Source organism: Ambystoma mexicanum, chromosome 3q, assembly GCF_040938575.1.
Source record: "Ambystoma mexicanum isolate Mex_15411 chromosome 3q, UKY_AmexF1_1, whole genome shotgun sequence".
Classification (NCBI taxonomy): domain Eukaryota; kingdom Metazoa; phylum Chordata; class Amphibia; order Caudata; family Ambystomatidae; genus Ambystoma; species Ambystoma mexicanum.
In genome coordinates, this window is record NC_090926.1 from 343,552,609 (window position 1) to 343,574,520 (window position 21,912).

At 44.3% G+C, this 21,912-nt stretch overlaps 1 protein-coding gene across 6 annotated transcripts in view; it reads right to left on the minus strand.

Annotated features, from left to right (window-relative positions):
- CNOT8 (CCR4-NOT transcription complex subunit 8) overlaps positions 1 to 21,912 on the minus strand; it is a 78,523-nt gene that overhangs the window by 52,820 nt on the left and 3,791 nt on the right. The window contains exon 1 of one of the 6 annotated variants that reach the window (XM_069653961.1): positions 13,607 to 13,720. The exons of the other annotated variants lie outside the window; for them this stretch is intronic. The gene's annotated coding sequence lies outside the window, so the exon portion shown is untranslated. Of the gene's footprint in view, positions 1 to 13,606; positions 13,721 to 21,912 lie in introns of those variants that run through there. 6 annotated transcript variants of the gene reach the window in all.

Sequence of the window (21,912 nt, forward strand, 5' to 3'; positions counted from 1 at the left end):
CTGACGAACGTACCTCCGTGACTTGGGGAAGCGAGGCACTCTTGGCAACTGTGGATGGTCGCCTTGTGTCATGCGGCGATCCCGACCTGGACACCCAGAGGACACTGATTCCGTGGACCGCTCTTTGTGCCTCTTTCCGAGAACTCGACACGAGTGTTTATGTGTAGTAGTGGTGTCGGTAGCGCTCGTGTCGCCGGGTGTGTTCCCCATAACTGCCCTGCCGGACAATCTTCCGAGGTCGGGGACTTGCGCTTGGGCGTCTTTCGACACCTCTGTGCCCTCAACGTCCGAAAGTACGTGTTGCTGATCACTGAAGGCACCCTCCGCTTCCATGGCCTCGAGTTGCCTGGCGTGGTGGGCCCAACATTGGTCAAGCGGTCCTTTCATGTTTTCGCCTTGAACAGGCTACACGCTCTGCAGTTCGCCTCGGGCTGATCCATCGGCAAGCAGAGGTTACAGGTGGCGCATTTGTCAACCCAAGGATACTAGCGGTTGCACTTGGGGCAAAATGTAAATGGAATTCTCTCCATATGCACCCATGACAGTGGGCTGGTGTGTGTAGGAAATAATACGAGTGTAGAGTATGTTTCCACACCCCACTCTCCCTACTTGCGGGGGCCGAGGCCTTCGAGGCCAAAAGTCCATCGTACAGCTCTCGCCGGTTGTTTGTTCTTTGGATCGGCGTCAATCTTCAATGCCTCCACATAGGAGTTAAAGAACAGGGAAATTAATATTGATTTTTTTCAAAATGGCTGAAAGCCAGGGAACTCTGTGCAATGCTTCCGACCAGTATGGCGGAAAAAAACAATCTGAGGGGCCCTACAAGTGTGAGGGATCATGGGTACAGTGGACGTCACACTAGGGATAGTATTACTGGCACGCCCTGTGTCGACGCCCATTTTCGAGTTTCAAAAAACAAACATACTCTGCAGCTTCCACTAGATGTCGGCCTATGCACAGCATGCGATCTAAGCAGATTCCACAAGCCTCAGATAGATATAGATATATATATAGGCATTTCCAATTGAGAGAGCACCGCTCCTCAGAAACTCCTAATCAAGCTCTATAAGACTCTATAGTGTCAAACACTACAAGCAGCGAGCACAGCCCCACAGTGTTAAGAGGATCATGGCGAGGAGTATGAAGAGCAAGAGAAAGAAATGCAGGAAGAAGAGATGGACCTATTACTCAGCTTCAAAGGAGTGTTAGGAGACTCTCTAGTCAGAGCAGTAGCGCAGGGAGTGCAACCCTTACAGGAGAGGCTCCAGGTCCTAGAGAATTTGCTCGGCACTAAAGCTGGCTGTCAGGAAGATCCAGGTGAGGGGACCTCCACAAGACCTCTGGAAAACCCTAATAGGGGGTGTAAAGCCGCCCGGAAGAGAAAGCACTCTTCTACCCCACAGGGCTCTGTCAGGGGATTAAGAGAGAAGCCCCAAGAGGCAAGCTGATGCTTTCCACAGATTGAAAGAGGCCTTTCTGGCAAAATCAGCAGTGCCCTGCCTCTTACCCCCTACCCCAGGGGCAGATAAGATTGGGGAAGAGCACTCATCGACAGGAGTACAGACAAGAGGAGGAAAACGACAAAAGTAATTTGGGTAAAGAAGGTTCTAGAGCAACCCAAAGCAGATGCAGGTAAAGCCAGTACGGTGGAGGCTACCCCAGATGAGATCAGACACCCTCGGTGCATGGAATGGACCCCATCACCAAGAGTGGTTATATCAGAAAATAAGGCCTTTAGAGAAGGAAACAAGGTTCCGGCTTAGATCAGAGTGTCCTAGACCAGAGCTCGACGGGAAAGTCTCAGAGACTCCGGAGCTAGACCCAAAAAGGCTTACCTTAGTCACCAAAGAAAGCAAAGATGTCCGGAAAGGAATGGTCCGTGCATGGCGATCCCGTCATGATAAAGTAGAGGACCCAACAGGGCCTATTGCAAAGATTATGGACCTCGCAGAAAGAGCCGAAGATACTGGAGAACCGGTACATCCCTTCATTCTAGCAGGCTGGGCGCAGCAAGCCGTATGTCTTCTAGGAAACGCAAACTCTGCCATATCAGCAGAGAGGAGCCGATCTATGCTGCTGAAGATAGATAACAAGCCAAGTGATTTGGCCTCGTACGAGGCAGGAGAGAGCGCTCAAGGGTTCCTCTTTGGAGACATGTTTGTGAAAGAGATGAGCAGGTTCGTAGGAACCTATACAGCCCTCAAGAAGGCGCAGGCTTCAAATCAGAAAAGTTTTTTCTGGACACGTTTTTGCCAGGGCCGGTCGATATAGAGGCTGCTCAACCGGCCGATTTAACTCTAACCGAAGGCCGCAGGGTCCCAGAGGCCAATACTGGGAGTCGCGTCAGCAGGACGCCTTCTTTCCGAACAGAAGCAGAAGCTTCAGAGGGAGAAGAGGAAGAGGATACTTCAAACACCAGAATAACAACTCAGGTGAGAGCGCAAAAAGAAACATACCAGCCTGTAGAGGGCAGAACCGCGCGCTTTATGCACAACTGGTGAAAGCTTTCCGCAGACGCATGGGTACTACAATCAGCTTGAATTTATAAGTCTCCCTAGGCAGAGAAATCCCCCACCGCGCTTACACAGTTCAGAAGCGGAAGCAGACTTACTAGACAAGGAGTTGCAGGTGCTAGCGCAGAAACAAGCCCTAGAGAGAGCGCATTCTCATTCAATAGGTTTCTTGAGACATGTTTTTATTGCACATGAAAGGCAAGGTTCGGGCAGTTGCTGAACAGCTGGTTAGTGTACAGGCATTTCAAAATGGAGGGCATCCAGCTGCTAGCAGATCTTCTCAGGAAGGAAGACTGGCTTGCGTGTCTAGATTTGAAAGAGAGAGTTCCTGTGGTATCCCACCCTCCCCAATGACCGACAATTTTTCCAGTTTATATGGAGAGATCAAAGATGGCAATTCAAAACCCTGCCATTTGGTCTCGTATCAGCCCCATGGGCGTTCAGAAAGCTAACGAGGCCCCTCGCATCTGCTCTCAGAGACGAGGGTATTCGAATGATCATCTCTTTGGATGACATTCTTTTTATGGCCGAAGACAAGGAGAGGTTATTAAAGCAAGTCCAATGCGCAAGTCCACCGACTGCAGAGCTGGGTTTTCTGATCAATAGAGAGAAATCAGCCTTAGTGCCGAGCAAGATAGAGTTTCTGGGTTTCATGGTAGACATGAGGAAAGTCACTCTAGAGCTTCCCGGTTCCAAAATCAGGGCGATAGAGATCTGAGAGCAGCTCTGAAGAGACTGGTTATATCGCTTTGGAATCTAGCCAGGAAAGGTGGTCTCCTAGCAGCCTCGATCAAAATATTCAATATTCCCAGGGCCCTTACATTATCGAGCTCTTCAGAGTCTCAAGATAAGGTACTTACAGAGAGGATAGAGGTATCACCTAGTCCCTCTAGATGAGGACAGCAAGACAGATTTGCTGGTGGCTCAGCAACATGGAAGCCATATTCGGAGACCTACCAGAAATAGAGTGAGACGCCAGCAGGTCCGGCTGGGGAGCAAGATGCGGTCTCAGAGACAGGCGGAAAATGGTCCCGAGGGGAGCTAAAACTGCACAAACTGCCTGGAACTACTGGCAGGATCGTTCGCAGTCAAAGCGTTTACCAAGGAACAAGCGAAATGCTGCATCCTTCTTCGGATGGACAATATCTCAGCTGTGAAATATATCAACAAGCTGCGAGGCACGAAGTCCAAGATGTTGGCCGAGTTAGCCAAAGACCTTTGGCACACTTGCTTGGAAAGCGAGATTGCAGTAAAAGCAGAATATCTTCCGAGAGCGAAGAACACAGTAGCGAACTGGAACTCCCGGTACAACAGACTCCAGCAACTGAAGGCTACACAAGTCAGTCTTCGAGAAATTGCAACGAAAGTGGGGTCCTTTCGATACAGAGCTGTTTGCATCGAGACTGGACGCCCACTTACCAAGGTACTGAGGCTGGACCTTGACGCGACGGGGACAGATGCATTCATACACAACTGGAAGGGCCCCATTCACTATGCCCCACCTCCCCCTTCGTGATGTTGGCGAGAGCTCTAGCAAAGACCCGCAGAGACAGAGCAGAGCTAGTGATCGTGACACCGGAATGGAAATCGCAAGCCTGGTTTCCAGTTCTGATGGATCTTTCTATGGATTTCCCGCAGAGGATTGCCCACAGAGCAGACATCCTAGTCGATCTGGGAGGCAATCCACATCCGCTCATACAGAGCAAGGCGCAGAGCCTCGTAGCATGCAGAATTTCGGGCGCAGATGGTGCCTGCCAGGGCTTTCGGAGCAAGCTACGGAGCTTATCAAGGTATCATGGGCTCCGCCAACAATTCGGAGCCATGATTCCGCTTGGCAGTCCTGGGACAAATGGTGCAGGGGGAGGAGTATTTCTCCCATTTCAGCTCCTATAGAGAATATTCAGAATGTCCTAGCATCACTGACCTCTAGCGGGAAAGCTTTCAGGACAGTAGGGGTATATAGGTCAGCCATCTCAGCAGGGCACGAGCTGATAAATGGAGCTCCAGTTGGGGGAACACCCAGCAGTGACTCGACTCCTTAAGGGAGTGAAATTTACTAGACCTCCATTACCTAAATATTCAACGCTTTGGGACGTCAGAATCTTACAGTTATTTGAGCAGTGGCCAAGAAATGACCTCTTATCGAATAGACAACTGTCAGGACAGCTAGCTACATTGCTCTGTTTAGTCTCCTGCAGGAGCGTATCAGACGTTAAAGCATTAAAGATTGACAGGAAAATATTTTATCCAGAAGGCATAGCTTTTAACCTTGCGCAGAGTACTAAGATGAATTCTAAGGTCATCAATTATCCCTATTTTCCAGACAATCCAGAGCTCTGCGTAGCACGATGCATTACATGTTATGAAGCAGCAACAGCAGCAGTCAAACCTCAGAACGTCACGCAGCTCCTCACAGCGCGAAGGAAGCCTCTCAAGGCAGTGGCCCCAGCTACTATAGAGATGGGTGAAATATTATGGAACAAGCGGGCATAGACATTTCTGTTTTCGGAGCTCATTCAGCCAGAGGATCCATGGCTTCAGGAGCTTTTGCAGCCGGAGTTCCGCTGCAGGAAATCCTGAAGGGAGCAGATGGTCTAGTGACTCCGTTTTCAGAACCTTCTAGCGAATATTTCATCAGCAGTAATACAAAGCTTTGAGCAGGCATAATGCTCGCCTCCGGTATTGTCATAGAATGAAGATTGCCAAAGCGCCTAGCGCTGGAAGTCTTTATTCTATTAAAGACGCGTAGGCGAGCATTATCCCTCCCTGAGGGAGTGTCGGTAAATTAACATTTGGATTGTAATGTTTATGTATACCTATGTTGGAAGAAGTCAGCAAATTCCCCACCCTAACATATAGATTCTGTTTTGCTTAAGGGGGAAGAGCAGAAGAATTTGAGAGTGACTGAATGATAAATCCAGAGAGAGAGAGTGCAGAGCCCTTCGCAGCTTATAAAGACAGGAAGAGATGCACCTGCCAGTACGATCTAGGCTTTAAGGAGAGTTCAGCCAGTTCAACAAAAAAGAAGAGGAAAGCACCTGGTCAAGGGAGGCCTTATACTAGGAAAGGGAGTCTTATTGGAGGTTGAGACTGAGGCTAAGACTACAAGGCACCAGAGGCCTCATGGGAGATGTAGTGGGTTCACTACATGGACTGGATTAGGAGATCCATGTTGGATGAAAGTTTGATTTTTATGCCAAAGGAGGTACATTTGAAGTGCTGTGTTTAGGCAGTAATAAAGAAGAATAAGCATAATGCTCGCCTCCATGTCTTTAATAGTATCAAGACTTCCAGCGCCATGCGCTTATCAAAAGTTGCATCCATTTTTAGTTAGCCTAAAACCTCCATTTTGTACAGACTCTTTTTGTCTCCTATTTTCTCTCAAACTAAATTTGCTATGATGGCATGTAAAATGCTCGACTCTGTTTGTATTACAATACTTATGCGTAATGCATGTTTGGGCATGTTTTCGTACAAAATTCTATAAATTGCAGGAAACCATAAATTGTCTGGGAAATGACAACCTCAGCAAGTCAATGTGTATAAAAGCTGATGAGATCTTGTTGCAAATTGCTCACTCACTAAGACTGTACTTTGTTGTAGATGAACCCAAGTCCACTTGAAGCGAATAAACGTAATATTTTTCCTGTGACTGTTGGTCTTCTCTTATCTTATCTTATTTGCAGTTACCAGATTTTGGTCTAACAATTGGCGCCCAAAATGGTGTCCTTTCAAGGATGATCGATCGCTTTGAGGACGGAGTGAACAGACCTTGGGACCAGTGAGTACTGTGGATCCCTGCTGACCTGAGACAAAGTTTCTTGCAGCTGCAACACTTGATTCGCGTCCGTCTCTTCGGCCAGTGGTCACCCCGGCAAGGGCCCCGAACTGTAGCTGCAACAGTTTTCGCCCTTTTGAAGACCACCAGCCACAGAGTTAGTTTGCTGGGGGATTGCTTTTAATTGGAATTAATTGGTTTGTTTCAAACTGGTTGTATATGAAAATATTTTGAAAAATATTTATCAGGTAAGACCGTTGCTAAATGCCTGGTTTTAGTAAGATGCACACATATATGGCAATGTTGTGAGCACTTTGCTGCAAAAGAAAACAACTCACTCGGTTAGAATATGGTCAGCTTGCCTCACCCGAGATGTATATAAAATGTGTTAGGAGAAACAGTTTTTTGTTTTTATAACCTTTGATGTTCGAGGGAGAGTTCAGTGGAATACATTATATTCAGTTAGGTGAGATAGCACAGAGTTTCAACAAACGGTATCAGAGTGCCATATAACCAAACATTAGATGCGTCTCAGCAGGCGGGTCGTGCATACCTCATCTCTATTGGTATCAGTCGGTTGGGTATGTTAGGATGCCAGGTAAGGTCTGAATTTCACCCAAATATCCTTTGGACGGGAAATGCACGAGGCAGTGATCAGATATAAAATTGCTCATTCTGGGTCCAAGTAAGCGCTACTAGCCAGGTTTTGGTATTGGGTGCTGTTTTGCTATTCCATCCCAGAAAAATGACATGTATCACTCACCGTAATAGAATTTCTGATAATTGTATCTGCTTAGATTCACATGGAGTGCATATAGTCCGACATCTAGTGGGAATCGCAGAGTACTACATCTTTCTTTCGACGATCAAAAGGGGACGTCGACATGGGCGTGACTAACACTAGCCCCAATGTGACATGTAGTGTACCCAAAATCCCTCACATGTCGAGGTCCCTCAGATTGTGTTTTTTCTGCCGTGAGTGAGCCTTATAGTCACTGTGAGAGTACAGAGGAGAGAAGGTGTAAGATGTCTATGTTCCTTATCCACGAGGGGAGGAAGGGTGGGCACATGCGAATCTAAGCAGATACAATCATCAGAAATGCAAATATGGTGAGTAATGCATGTCTTCTGATGCTCGTTTATCTGCTTAGAATCACATGCTGTGCACATAGGCTAGCAAGCAGTAACCAGAGATGGTGGTGGGATGTGAGAAGCAACAGTAGCAAAGATGTCTTAGCACTGCTTGCCCCACCTGATAATCAAACCTAGAATGTGCATCTAGGCAGTAGTGTTGTGTAAAGGTGTGTACAGAACTCCAGGTTGCTGCTTTACAAATTTACTCAACAGGAACATTTGCAATGAATGCTATGGTAGTAGCTTTGCCCCCGAGTAGAGTGTGCTCTAAGCATGAAGGGCGGGTCTCTCTTGGCAAGAGTTTAACACACTGTGATGCAGTTTATGATCCATTTTGATATTGTCAATTTAGAGACAGGGTCCTCTCCTCTACCAGTTGCCACTGAAACAAAGAACTGGTTTGTTTTCCTTAGTGACTTTGTCTTTTCCAAATAATAAAGAACTGCTCTCCTCACATCTGGCGCGTGGCGGTTTCTTTCTGCCACGTTAGTGGGGTTTTAGAAAAAGGTGGGTAGTTCTATGCACAGGTTTACATGGAACTTTTAAATAAATGTAGGTGCAAATCTTGGGTGAGTGTGCAGGCCCACCTTGTAAACCGTGACTTAATGGTCCTGAGCTGAAAGGAACTGCAGTTCACTAACTCTCCTTATTGTGGTGATCGCCACCAGGAAGGCGGTCTTGTAGGCGAGTGCTTTTAGACTAGTTTTGTGCACTGGTTCAAAGGGAGGCCCCAGTCATCTGTTAAGTATAAAATTCAGGTCGCACCCGGGAGCTGGGTGGGAGATGGGGGGGTGGGGGATGGATCCTCTTAACCCCCTCCATAAATGCTTTAGTTAGGGGAATCTTCCACCACAAAACCTTGCTTTGGGAACGTGGCATATGCTGAAAGCACCACTAGGTGGACCTTTATGGAATTGAAAGCCAGACCTGAATCTAGCAGGTAATTTCGGTACAGAACAATATGTTTTGGTGTGCAATTAACAAGATTGATGCCCTTGTTATTACACCAGATAAAGCACTTCCGTTTACTAGAGAAGCCATGTCTGGTGTTTGGTTTCCGTGCTTCCCAGAGTATGTCCATACATCTTTGAGTGAGTTGGAGGAGCCAGGCGGCTAAGTTGAGAGTTTGAAGGCGTGGATGTAGTGCCTCTCCCTTGTCTTGAGATAATGTTGTAAGGGCATGGCAGTTTCCTGGGAGGGGAGACATCGTTATGAGATGGGAGAACCAAGGTTGGCCACCAGAATCTTCCCGACTGGCTCTTGGCGCATAATTGGGGGGCTTTCAGGGGCTTGAACGCTGCTAGCAAGTCCCACAGGTTTATGTGAGTGGATGCTACCACTGAGAACCACACACCGTCTGTTGAAGGAGGCGAGACCCCACACGTCAGATGCTTCTGTGGCGAGTGGCTTCTACTGCGGGGATGGGGGGGGGGCCTTTCCCTGCAGAATGTTTTCCCTTGACCACCACTGCAGAGACTGAACGAGTGCTGCCGAGACAACCACTAAATCGTCCCATTGTGCGCTGGCCTGACACCATTGGCTTGAGAGCCACTCTTGCATGGGGCGTATGAGCGTGAGGAACTATGTAAATGTAGGAGGCCATCATTCCTAACAGTCGCCTGGCTTTGCATATGGTCACCGCGTGACTGGCGACATAATGAGGGATCTGGAACAGCAGGTTTTGAACCCTCTGGTTGGAGGAAAAGACTAGGCCGTCTTTGGTCCGAATTAGAGCCCCCAAAAACTTTTACCCGACGGGGGTCTAGACTGGATTTTTTTCTCATTGATCGAGAAGCCTAGCCTGAAGAGGAGATCTGTCTTCTGGGTATTTATTAGGCTTGTTTTTTACGAATCCCCAGTTATGAGCCAGTTGTCGAAGATAGACTGGAATGGACTGCCTGCGCAGGTGAGCAGCTACTACCGCCAGTAACTTTGTGAACACCCGTGGAGCTGAGGAAATGCCAAAAAGGGAAGAACCTCGAACTGATGGTGGGTGCCCTCCATCATGAGCCTTAGGTACTGTGTGCTGTGAACACAAATATGAGAGTATGCATCTTTCATATGCAATGTGGCCATGTAATCCCCCCCTGCACCAGCAGTGGGATTACTTCCTGTAATGTTGTCAATTAGAATTTTTGCGGTTTCACTTTGCTGGGTGCAGATGTAACAGGGCGCATGGTGCGATACGTTTTGAGTACAAGGAAGTACACTGAATAAATACCCTGGTTTACCTGGTGAATGGGGATGACTTCTACAGCGCCCTTTTCCAGAAGGATCTCCACATCTTCCAGCAGGATTTGCAGGTGTGCTGGGGATAGGCGTCTGCTCTTTGGTGGGCGATACCTTCGATGCAATAACCGTGGGTGACTGTCTTTAGAACCAACTGGTCTGATGTGATTTCCCCCTCTCATGCGTGAATGAATGACAAACGTCCCCCCCACTGGGGAGGCAGGTGAGGGGACTCGGACTGGCATTTTGATGTGGGGGCCGGGAAGCCTCTTTGGGTGGAGTTTCTGCCTCTACCCTTGCCTCTGTGCTGTCCTCTTTGCTAATACTGGCTGTTGCCATATGAGCCTTGTTCGGAGGACCATGGGGTTCCACCATAGGGAGATCGGGAGAAGGAGGGACCTTGAAATTAACAACGCAAGTTTGAACGTCCCTGCTGTTGGAAAGGCTTGGCTGTAATTTTAATTTGGTTGAGCGATTTCAGCGTCTCATGTTCTTTTTTAGCCGCCTCCAAGGCGTCAGATAGCCTTGTTAGGTTAAAGGTACTTATATAACGCACCGTCACCATCGGAATTGGTCCCCAGGCGCTCTGGCAGATCTGTAAACAGGAAGGAGGGGGTAATGTTTGTCGGGTCGAGGGAGGGGGGGGGGGGGGAGTGGGAGAGATGGTGTGCTGTTGGCGGCTTCAGCTCGGTATACACTGTGTGCTGGGCTTTGGTGCAAGTATCGGATTGGGAAAGACCCTGTGTGCTGTTCCAAGGGTGTTGTTTTGTATGGTTTGGAGTTTGTTGGTGTTGCGTTTGCTAGTGCCAAGTGCGTTGCAGTAGTCTAGTTCGGATAGGATTAAAGCCTGTGCTATAGTGATGCAGCTGTCCGTGAACAGAAATGGTTTACATGCATGAATGAGTTTACATGTGTAACTTGTTGCTGACGCTGTGGCATTTACTTGCTCGTCAAGGTTGAGAGCTGAGTCTAAATAGAAGCCTAAGGTTTTAACTTCCTTGGCTACGTTGATTTTAATACCATCAAGAGTGATGGATTTGTACATGTGGGAGAGTTTGTTTAGTTTGCTGGTGGATCCAATGATTAAAAGCTCGGTTTTATCGTTGTTAAGACATAAACCGTGTTTGGCCATCCAGTTTGTAGGATTTGATAATTAGGTTTATGAGGTCAGTATCTTTGTAGTAGTCTCCTTGGATTCGGATGAGAATCTCGGTGTCGTCAGCAAAATTAGTACACGAGACACCCAGTTTGTCCAGGTTATCGGAGAGTGGCTTTATAAAAATGTTATACAAAGTAGGGGAGACACATGACCCCTGAGGAACGCTGCAGGTGATGGGTACTGGGTCAGCAGCTTAAGTGGGTGAAAAGACTCTAGTTCTGTTATCCAGGAAGGAGTTTATCCACGCAGTGGCCTTAGTGGAGAAGTTGGCAGTCGATTTGAGATGGTTGCATAGTACTTTATGATCTACCTAATCAAAGGCGGCTGACAGGTCTAGGAGTAGAAGAATGGAGGTGTCTCCTCTATCTTTATGCTCATCTAGTTGGTTCTTGAGATCAAGGCGTGCCGTCTGTCTGAATCCAGATTGTCTGGTGCCCAGTAAATTATTAATCTCCAAGTAGGATTGAATCTGTAGATAGGCAACTTTAGCTAAGATTTTAAGGAGGAACGGAAATGTCGTTATGGGTGTGTAATTCGTTGGGACACTAGGATCTAGGTTAGCTTTTTTTTTTTTTTTTTTTTTTTAAGAGGGGTAATATCCAGGCATCGTCAAGGTTGGTAGGCACAGAGCATGATTTAAAGGACGAGTTGATAAAAGGAGGTGACGAAAGGAGCTAGTTCTTGTGCAGTTTCTTTGATAACGGGAGCAGGGCAGGTATCGCCAAGACATTGAGAAGGTTTAAGAGATGTAATCATATTCTTAGCTTCTGCAATGGAGAAGGCACTAAAGTTGAATTGGTTGTGTGGTTTAGTTTGGTTGATGGCAAGTTCATGTAGGATGGCTTCTTGAGTTGAGAGCGCAATGTTATGGAGGGAGGATCTTTTGGCTCATATTTTGTCTTGTAGCAAGGTTATTTTATTGCGTAGGGCAATTTGAATGTTAATGCAGCAAGCTTTGTCTTTGGTGCAGGAGTCTACCAGTGCCATAAGGGATTCTAATTCTCTGAGAATAGAAAAGATTTCCCCATGTAATTGAATTTGCTTTTTTGATTGTCGTTAAGTTTTTTTTTTGCCTGTATGATTTGTTTCTCGCATCTATTAGTGAGGAGATTTTTATTTTGGGGAGAAAGATATTTTTTCCAGCAAGCTTCTGCTCGTCTTTTTTCTTTACGCAGGGCTTTTATGCTAGGAGTGAACCAAGTGTTTAAGATGGGCAAGAGGTTTAGATTTGCTCGGTTTCAAAGGCACAATGGCATCGATAGCTGAGTTGATAGTGTTATTGTACAGGTCAAACAGATTAGGGTTGGTCATCAGATTGGAGTGATTGGTGATGGGCTGAATCAGAGGGAGGAGATTCGTGATTTATGTTTTTTTTTTTTTTACAGCAGGTGAGGGGCTGGTGGTGCTGGTAGTTTGGTTGTCTTGGAAGGCAAGTCTGAGATAGTAAGCAAGATCAGATAATGATCAGTCCATATGCATGGTTCTATGGCAGTTACGAGGGAGGTGAAGTGGATATCTGCCACCCAATCCAAGGTACGGCCTTTGGAATGAGTGGGGCCATTGTTCCCGATGGGGAGGCCGGCTTCTGTAATTGTATTGGCTAGGATAGAGGCATTAGTGTCTTTAGGGTCATAAAGGCCTAAATTGAAAATCGCCAAGTAGTATAATTTGTGTCCCCGGTTTGGCATTAGTATTTAGAAGGGTAGTTATGTCTTCTTCGAAGGTTCCTAATTCATAATGGATGGAACGGTAGGGTGGTGCCAACCGATTAGGTCTATGAGAAAGGATGTTATCAATTTTGTTGCCACATTGTCACACCTCACATAAGGATTGGTTAAAACTCAAGTCACTCACTCTAAAGATACTCTTCATGAACCAGCCAATCAAAAGCTGATTTTATATGATACAAGGCAAAACAAAATGTTATCATGCAATCAGAATCAGGGGAAGATAGTGTCATCACCAATTAATTGATAAAACTGAAGTTGTTGCTTGGTCACGAGGGGTAGGATAAGCCAACAGGGCTAGGTATTGTATATATTCACCTATAGTGAAAGTAATGTTACCCAGTCACAGGCTGGGGATTTGTGAACAATGTGTTATCACCTCACCTCTGAGTCTTGTTATAAATGCATCCATTTTACGATTCAATGCTTTTTGATTATTCCCCAGCCCAGGCTGTGTGTAATAAAAATGTGTTTTTCCCTCACATTTCTTGCATTCATTTTTGGCTCATTGGATTGATTATTATTCGGTTTTGGGACTTGCCCAACAGCCGTCAAGTTGCCCTGTGTAGGATTTGTGGTCTTGAAATTTAAACCCTCAAGCATTTAGTCTGTTTTATTAAATTTGCAGATTTTCTGCTTTAGCGGCTTTGTTCACGATTCTTAATTTCAAAAAGGTAGAACCTATGGACATGAATTGTCCAACGAAATCCAGTGGCATTAACTAATGCACTTCGGCAATTACTACAGAGGATCAATTTAAAACAGGAAATGTATTGGTAAGCTATTTGTAGTGAGAGGATAAAATAAGACTACTTAACTTGGAGTGTACTAAGTGATTTCATCATTAGTGATTGAAAGAATTATGGTAGGTGATAGTAATTGTCTTTATGTTTAGTGTTCTGCAAAATTTATATTGCATGAATTTATATTTATTTTAATGCGTAAAGTTTGCTTTTGAACCATGTGCACAAAATAAAAATATAGAATAAATGAGCCTGTAGCTGCCACGTAGCGTTGAAATGAAACAATCACAGAAATTAAGATACCAGAGACAGGAGGTACTCACAAACACCAAGGCTTCGTTTCCAGTAGTTCTTGCCTTAGTTCATAGCATTGCTGTGGGTAACCCTAGACCAGATGTCCATCTTGTTAACCTTTGCGTCAGGTTTTGGGTGACCATGCCTCTGTATTCCATCTAGGAAAATAAGTGTCGGAAGTCAGGGAGGAGAGATGCAGTCTGCCACAGCTGTCCCCATAGTCAACGAGACAGGACACCATTTCAAATCAGTCAGATCAAAGGGGAGGGGGAAGTTGCAACTACCAAGCATAGCCTCACTGTTAGAAAGTTGTGCAAAGGAGTTGGTGCTGTTGCTGAGAGGGCACTGTTACTTTGCTGGCTCCGAACTGTGGATTCTGCAGGATTAACCTGGAGCTGCTAGTCCTTTTTCTGTTATTGTGAATTCACCAGCTTCACCTATATCAACACTGCGCATGCGCAGAGTGCAAAGCAGTGGGTCTGGTGTCCGGAGTTCGGCGTGAAGCAGCTAGTCCCTTTATTTGGGGGTAAGAGAGAATTATATTAACTTGTATAGATCGGTCAGATGGCATTTTGGCTGTCAGCTGCCCTCTAGTGGGATATGTGAAACACAGCAACCCACAAGGTACATTGAGGAAGATCCACGCGGTGTGACTGACTGCGGAGCAAAGCCCTTTTAGCAGTATACCACGAGATATTACCACGTGCGTTGCCCACATTTAAGATTAATGCTGTCAGCGGGCTAGTCACCAAGATCGATGATGTTGAATACAACCAAAACTTCAAGCACATCTTTGGTCTTGAAGTCAACACCAATTCGACAAGTGCCTTTAAACATGCTGAAAAGAAAGACAAGAGCAAACGCTCAACAATAGCGGAAAAAAGATTTGTGCGGGCAATATACGTGGGTTTTGCCTAAAGGAAAATGTGAAAAGCCAATAATCACAAACCTGGAGAGAGGTGAAGCCCCAGAAAATATCTCGATCACTGACACACAGCTATTGTCAGTAGAAGGCCAGCCACGCATACCTGTAGATAGAATAAAAACTGACACCGGAGAAAGATCAAATCACGATAGATGAGGAACCGAGGCTGGAGATCCCAACTCTGCCGGTGGAAAAACAAGTTCAAGATGTACAGCCCTTGATTACGGAAATTGATTTAGAACAACGAACAGAGGGCTCAAGTATAAATATGGAAAACATTTCAATAATTGACTCCTCTTCTCTTATTTCATCTCATGAGAACAGTCTATACCAGTCGCCCAGTCTATTTGACAACACAGTTCATACAGTACATTTGTCAATAGCAGGGCGAACGACAGAAGGGCAAGCAGCGCGCAGATTTAGCGAGACACCTACAGTAAACTCACACTCAAAATTCAGAGGGAGTGCTCGCAATTTAAGCTTCTGGAAGTAACATTGAATGCAATGAACATGACGGTAGTCACACTGACAAAATTGCTTGAGACTCTGGATCACAAATTGACATTACAATCTAAACAAATAGACCAATTAGTGATATGGATGAATCTCCTGATAACATCTAAGGCTTCTATCTACGGAGCCGAAGAAGTGGTACCAGATCTATGGTGCGAAAAAGAGTGCCTGAAATAAGTCATGTAATAGAGGGTTCAGCACCCCATGATTGGGGGGGGAGGGGTGATTCTGTGCAAATTGATTGTAATGTTTCAAATGTCCAACCTGAATTTAACCATGATAGTCCCAGTTCACATCATCAAAGTAATTCTGATGCTCAAATAAACAAAGAGGGCAGCATTAATAAAGATTTAACTGCAGCAAATGATTATATGGCGCCATTAGTAATGGCTGCTGATAAAGGAAAAAAATCATGTATAACTTGTTTCAGTCTAAAGTCGCCGAGAATCAAGGCGGCCAGGGCAACTAGTGCGCCGGTGAGGTCAAGAGCAAAAGCAAACATTAAACATTTTATAAAACGAATGGTCCCTAAACTAAAATCAGTTCCCAAATCTTGCTAAAAAAAAAAAAAAAAAAAACTAAAAAAATACACAGATTGGTGACAAGAACAGTACAAGTGAGAGCTCTGGGGCGCAAATGGTAATTCCCGACTATCGTCCGCTAAATCATTTGATTGCTACTATGGAAGCTGAAGAAGAGCCAAAAAGCAGAACAAATCTTCCTGGTCCAATTACAGTGGGTTCTTAAACTGTGGTTCCAATGACGAAACAAGTAGAGGTAGTATTGGACAAAACTTTTCAGAAGCATAGTTCCAATATGGTTGGGGCCAAAACTTTTAATCCATCTAGTGGTCAGTTTAATGGGTTTTCTGGAATGCCAATTCGGTTACAGACTGATACTTCGAGCAGTGGCCAGACTAATCTGTTACTGAAAAAGAAAAGAATCCACAACTCTGTTTTAGCGGATGACGGAGCTCAAATCGAGAACTCTAGAAAAAAGTCTGGCACCAGAGTTGCCTATTGATCAAATAAGGCAATCATCTTTTGATCGAGTGGCAACCCACAAATCGGACGCTCAAAATAACAGCAGGGTCCTGGTGGCAATGCATGAACAGGAAGTGTTGCAATTAAAACTCCAAATTACTCCCTGTTAGTAAATGAGCCTATCCACCAAAAGCAACCCTGGCGGAGGCACATCGAACAAGTAACTGCCCTCCAAGGGGGGAGGGGGGGGAGGGTCTCTGAACAAAGACACCCAATGTCTAGATTACATACGGGCACGATAGGCGAAATGAATAGCAAACTATCCAATCAGCAAGCACAAGGGCATGGGGGTGTTTGCACCCCTATTGTGGAGCAACATGAACCTTGTCGAATGGAAGAACAAATTGCTAAGGCTATAGAGAACTACTTTAGCTATAATACGACCAAGCAAAATTCTTCGAATAAGAACACTCCCCAGACAGAATCCAGTCAAATACAGAGCTCACAAATTTCCCATGAGCCTATTAATACGAGACAAAACAATGACGTAAAGCTTAAACAGAATAGCGTTAAGGGGGTGGCCCATGGTTCAATAGCATGCAATAATCTTAAAAAGAAATGGGATAAGGATCATAGACTGATACTAAAATGTCATCCAACTCCCTTTCCAGAGTATGTACATAATCGAACAAGTATACTGGCAATATGCGACGAGGTAGCCACCCTACAAGATATTTCCTCCACTGACATAGAACAGGTAGAATTTTTCAGTGAAAATGGATACAGTCCTACTTGATTAGGAATGCTCTCTGGCAAGCCAGAATGGAGATATTTGCATTGGGTTTTGTTTTGGCCAGAGATCCACTGAGCATGGATTCTGATGGAATCATAAGGCTAGAAAACAAGGGCAAATACATGGATAATTATGAACCAGAACAAATTGCAGACTCCAGTAAGAGCATTTCTAACAAAGCTGGAGTGGAGACAGTGCACGAGCTAAACTCATAACCATTCCAATCTATTTAATAACCAGAGAGAAATGCCATTTCTATGATCAGTTGGAACACATGTGGGTATTCTCATCTAATGGGGTTAAGTGCAAAAATTCTAGCTCTTCGCAATATCATAATTCTTCAAGAGAAGTGGTTACTTGAAACCCCAATAAGGGAAGACCATACAATCATTCTACATTCGGCAAAGGCAGCTGCCCGGGGAAGGCCATCCTCTGGGCTAATGATTGCAATTAAAAATCATAAGTAGTGGCATCTCTCTCCGTGGTTAGCTCCAAACTTATTTTTATTGTTGGCAAAATGTGAGTTTCTGGGGGGGAGGGGGGCGGGGGGGGGGGAGAGGAGTAATGGCCATTCTTAATTTTTATCGTAACCCAAAAGGTAATTTCCGATGATGCTTTTTTTTTTTAGATCTGGAAATGTTGATGAATGTGATTTCTGAGTCCCCAGAGATAAATACTGTATTAGCGGTAGGTGATCTGAATCTTCAGCTGTTGCCAGTTCATAATCCCAGATATAACCTAGCATGTTTGAGGTTGGGGTGTAGAATTAAGGATTGGAGGCTGGTGATGTGTGACGGATCACTGCCAGGAGATACAATCCCAAATATGACCTGGTCAAGAGGCTCAAGGTCCTAGATTATCGATTATGTTTTTGTTGACCCAAGTACATTCAACAAGGCCCCCGAGTTCCCACATTATTCCCCAAACGTATAGTGACCACAACATATTGAATCTAAAATGGCTTGTGAAGGTCCCAGTAACTGAAGGCGTTTCACAAACTTATTTTGATTCACTAACAGTAAACAATGCACGAACAAGACTCAAGTGGAACACACACAAGAGGTTAAGACTTCTACAAGGCGGTTAAGACTTCTACAAGAATATACAAAGTACCTACTATGATGGCAAAGCTGCATCCAAAGAATATACATCGTTCCTCCATCTTTATTGTGTGTCATGTACTGAGTGGATTTGGCTTATTGCAAACCACGGCATGAATTCGACACTCTGGTCGAAGCCAAAAAATCATTATGCAAAAGCAAAAAACGGATCAATTCGAGTTGCCCAGACAAATCTAAAAGATTGCCTTCGCTGAATTGTCAGTACAAAAATTGGTTACGAGCCCACAAAAAGTACATGCTACAAACAGATGGAGAAGCCACGTTGCGCGGTAGACTAAATAAAAACAGGGCAGGTATGGGCATTGATCAATATTGGCAATAGCACGACAAAAAAAAAAAACTAAAAAATAATCAGTCCAGTTAAATGGGGTACATGAAAAAGAATGGGTTTTGTACTTCACTAAAATGTACCAGGTGGAAAGGAATGCTACTAGTTTATCTGTTAGAAAATGCTCAAACTATGATGGTCTCAATATTGAAGAAGTTGATGTGCTGTTTTTCATAAACAGGCTCTCAAACTCGCGAGCTCCGTGTCCCGATGGGATGAGTAATTATGTTTTGAAACAGAATCCTGTTCTGTCGTCCAAGATTCTGATCCTCATTTTCAAGCAGATTATAACTACCAACAGAATACCAGCTACGTAGAGGTCAGCGATCATCCCAATCTTCAAAAGAGGTGATCGAGCTGTGCCAGGAAATTATGGGCCAATCTCTTTGCTGGATGTTTCAGGCAAGCTGTTCGAGGTTTAGAGAGATTTCCAAAAATGGACGGCAAAATCTGGTTCAAGAGATCCATTCCAAACTGGGTTAATTGCCGGAATGGGAACGTGAGTAACTTTAACAGCAATAATCGAGCACCATAGATCAATAAAATAGCCACTATACATTACATTCATTACAGCCCTCTTAACTTCAGATGTGGGGGAAGACATTTAAGAACATTCTCACAGATCCTCCGAAATTGGATAATATGATCCTCCCATTTTTGATGTATGCTGAAGACCTGGTTATCTCTAAAACACCCAAGGGTCTTCGGAGGGCGTTGGATGCTGTGGTAGTCCATACGGAGGACAATCACTTGAGCATAAATCTCGAAAAGACCAAGATCATAAGATTCAACATTAACCCAAGGTTTATTAGAAAAGCTTACAATTGGAACCTCAAAAGGGGTCAATATTTCAAACAGTACAACATTATACATACTTAGGTACACAAATAGCAATGCATAAACAAAGTCTTGTATTTAAACAAATGCAACAGGACAAACTTATAACATTTATTCAGCTAGCCAAAATCATACAGGGGGAAGTACGGTAAGTTTACCATGGCTTCAGTACTGACGTTTTACTATCAGAAAGTGTCACCGATCCTCTTCAGAAACTAGACCCATTTTGAGCGACAGTTTTTGGGCGAGGTTAGAGGGTAAGTACTGGTGCAGAGTTTTACATCTTCCTGCCTCCACACCTCTCCCACTAATACGCCACAAATTAGAACTGGTTTCCTTACATACGGAGGTACATAGGGCTTATTGTAGCACTTTTTAGAAAATGCATAGTAGCTCTCAATTCAGGCACAGTATTGGGAACACTAGCAGCTTATGTTTTTTCATCCAAGGATAGATTCATAATCAAATGGCGAAACCAAGTTGTCCAAGCACTAGCAGCTGTAGAAGTAAGTTTAGCTATACTTCTACAAAATCCAATGCAAGTAAAAGTAAGAATATTTGCTCAAGATTGGGAAAACATGAGAATGAAATGCACAGAATATCGTGATTATGACCCAGAGTTGTTTGTGATAATAAAAAAAACAGTGTGCCTGAACGTTATCTGATTAAGTCTCCTTCCACAGAACATCAGAATGACTTTTTGCGGCTGTGGCTTAATTTGTGGCCAACTGGACAAGTATTAGCACGACAGACTCAATCAAGACCAAAAAAAGTGCCGCTTGTGTGTGCAAGAAGACCAAGTAGAGACTTTAAAACATCTCTTGACGGAATGTCATGCACTCTTAAACCAACGAGTGAAACATCTCAGACAAATAATGGAACCATATAGTCTCTACACTTCTGATACATTGTGGAGAATAATCTATTCTGGTGTCTCCACGGTTCTAACTATAAGAGATACTGCATTTTTGCATGAACTAAAACTTGGGGAACGCAAGGATGAAATACGGCCTGAGGTTTTAGTGTTTACTATCTCAAAATCACCACTGAACAATTCAATCAATTTCAGGGGTGATGTTGAAGAGTGTAGACAATGATACATTTTTGTTGCTCAAGTTATGTAATTATGTGATGTTTTTGTTCTTCATGTTACATTTTATTTCTATGTACATAGTATGTTGGATATATTTGTTTGATACTATTATTGAAAAGTAGAATATTCAGCTACATCAATGGCTGCACACTAGTAAACTCTGTACAAATAGCAGGCTTCAGAAGTCTTCAGACACCGAAGACCAAGAGACAAACAGAGATAAAGAGTCTAATGGAGCACATATTCAATGTTTTGCAAATGCCTATGCTATATCCAGTCTTAGCTAGACTGGAGTCATTCTGCCCCCGCTCCGGGGGTACAGCTGGGAAATTACCACATAATGCTAACACTTGTGTCCACCATTGACCAAGGTCCATTGGGCTCCTTACTCCTTTGGTGGGGAGAGAGAAAACACACACACACACACACACAACTAAACGGATGATTCTGTCTACAACCATGCTCACTGTACTTACAAGAGAAGCAATTTCTATTTGCATATCAGTCTGGTGACAGTCCGACCCACAAAGAAAGCCCAGCACCAAAAGGCTAGGCAATTCTGTTAATGGCAGTACCACCAGCAACCCTAGACATGTTTCTGCGTTGTTGGGCATCATCACTGAGGCATGGCTGTAGTACGGATCAAAATGGAAGCGTGACCAATGAGCTGAAATATTTATAAAACAAAAATGTATCCTGAAAAATACTCTTAATCCATATTTATGAACACAAAGAGGTTGATGGAAAAGTTTGAATAAAACCAGAAACCTTGAACAGCATTAGATGATATCTACATCCCTTATTCAGGCATGGATGGCAACCCACAGCCTCTGCCTGAATGACGATAAAACAGAGATCCTAATCCTTGGATCAACCAACAATTTAAAAAATAAATAAATAAATTTAAAAAAAATAACGTAATGACAACTACAATGCCTGCAGCACCCGACAGCAATATAATTAGGCTTCTACCTGGATTCCACACTCTCCCTAAAAAAAAAACAAGTACATTCCTTGGCCTCATCCACTGCCTACACCGTCAAACTCAAAGTGTGTGGATCCTTCCTCTCACCAGCTAGCTTTATCATTCTAGCCAATGCCCTCATCTTCTCCAAGTTGGACTACTACAATGCACTTTACGCAGGAGCTAATAAATATATCACAAACAAACTACAAACATTGCAAAACAATGCACTCAGAACATCCCTGAACCTCCCCACGAGAGCCTATCTCCAACGCCAGAAGAAATCACAATTGCCTAAAAAATTACCAATCGGATCCTCCTTAAAATGGTCACTTTAACCTTCAAATGCCTAAATAACGCAGCACGACCATACCTGAAGGAAAGAATAACCAAAAAGCCTTCTACACACCCAACTAGAACAGTCAACTCTTACTGTCTCCAATTTCCCAGATTCTGCTTACAAAAAACAGGTGGAAATAGTTTCCCAGTAAAAGCAGCCCAGCAACTGAATGCTTTACCAGTCAAGTTAAGAAGAGACCAATCCTATAACAACTTCAGGCACAACACCCGCAACTGGCTACGTCACAAAGACCAATAAACCATAGTCACATATGCTCGCTCTCCCCTCTCTTCTTCTCAGTCCGTAATCATGCACTAACGATTACACTTGCACGTGTACATACCTGTAACTACGCAAACTGTAATTACTACTGTAACTACCCATGTACATGTATACACCAGTAACTATGTAAACTGTAACTTTGTATGCACCTGTATA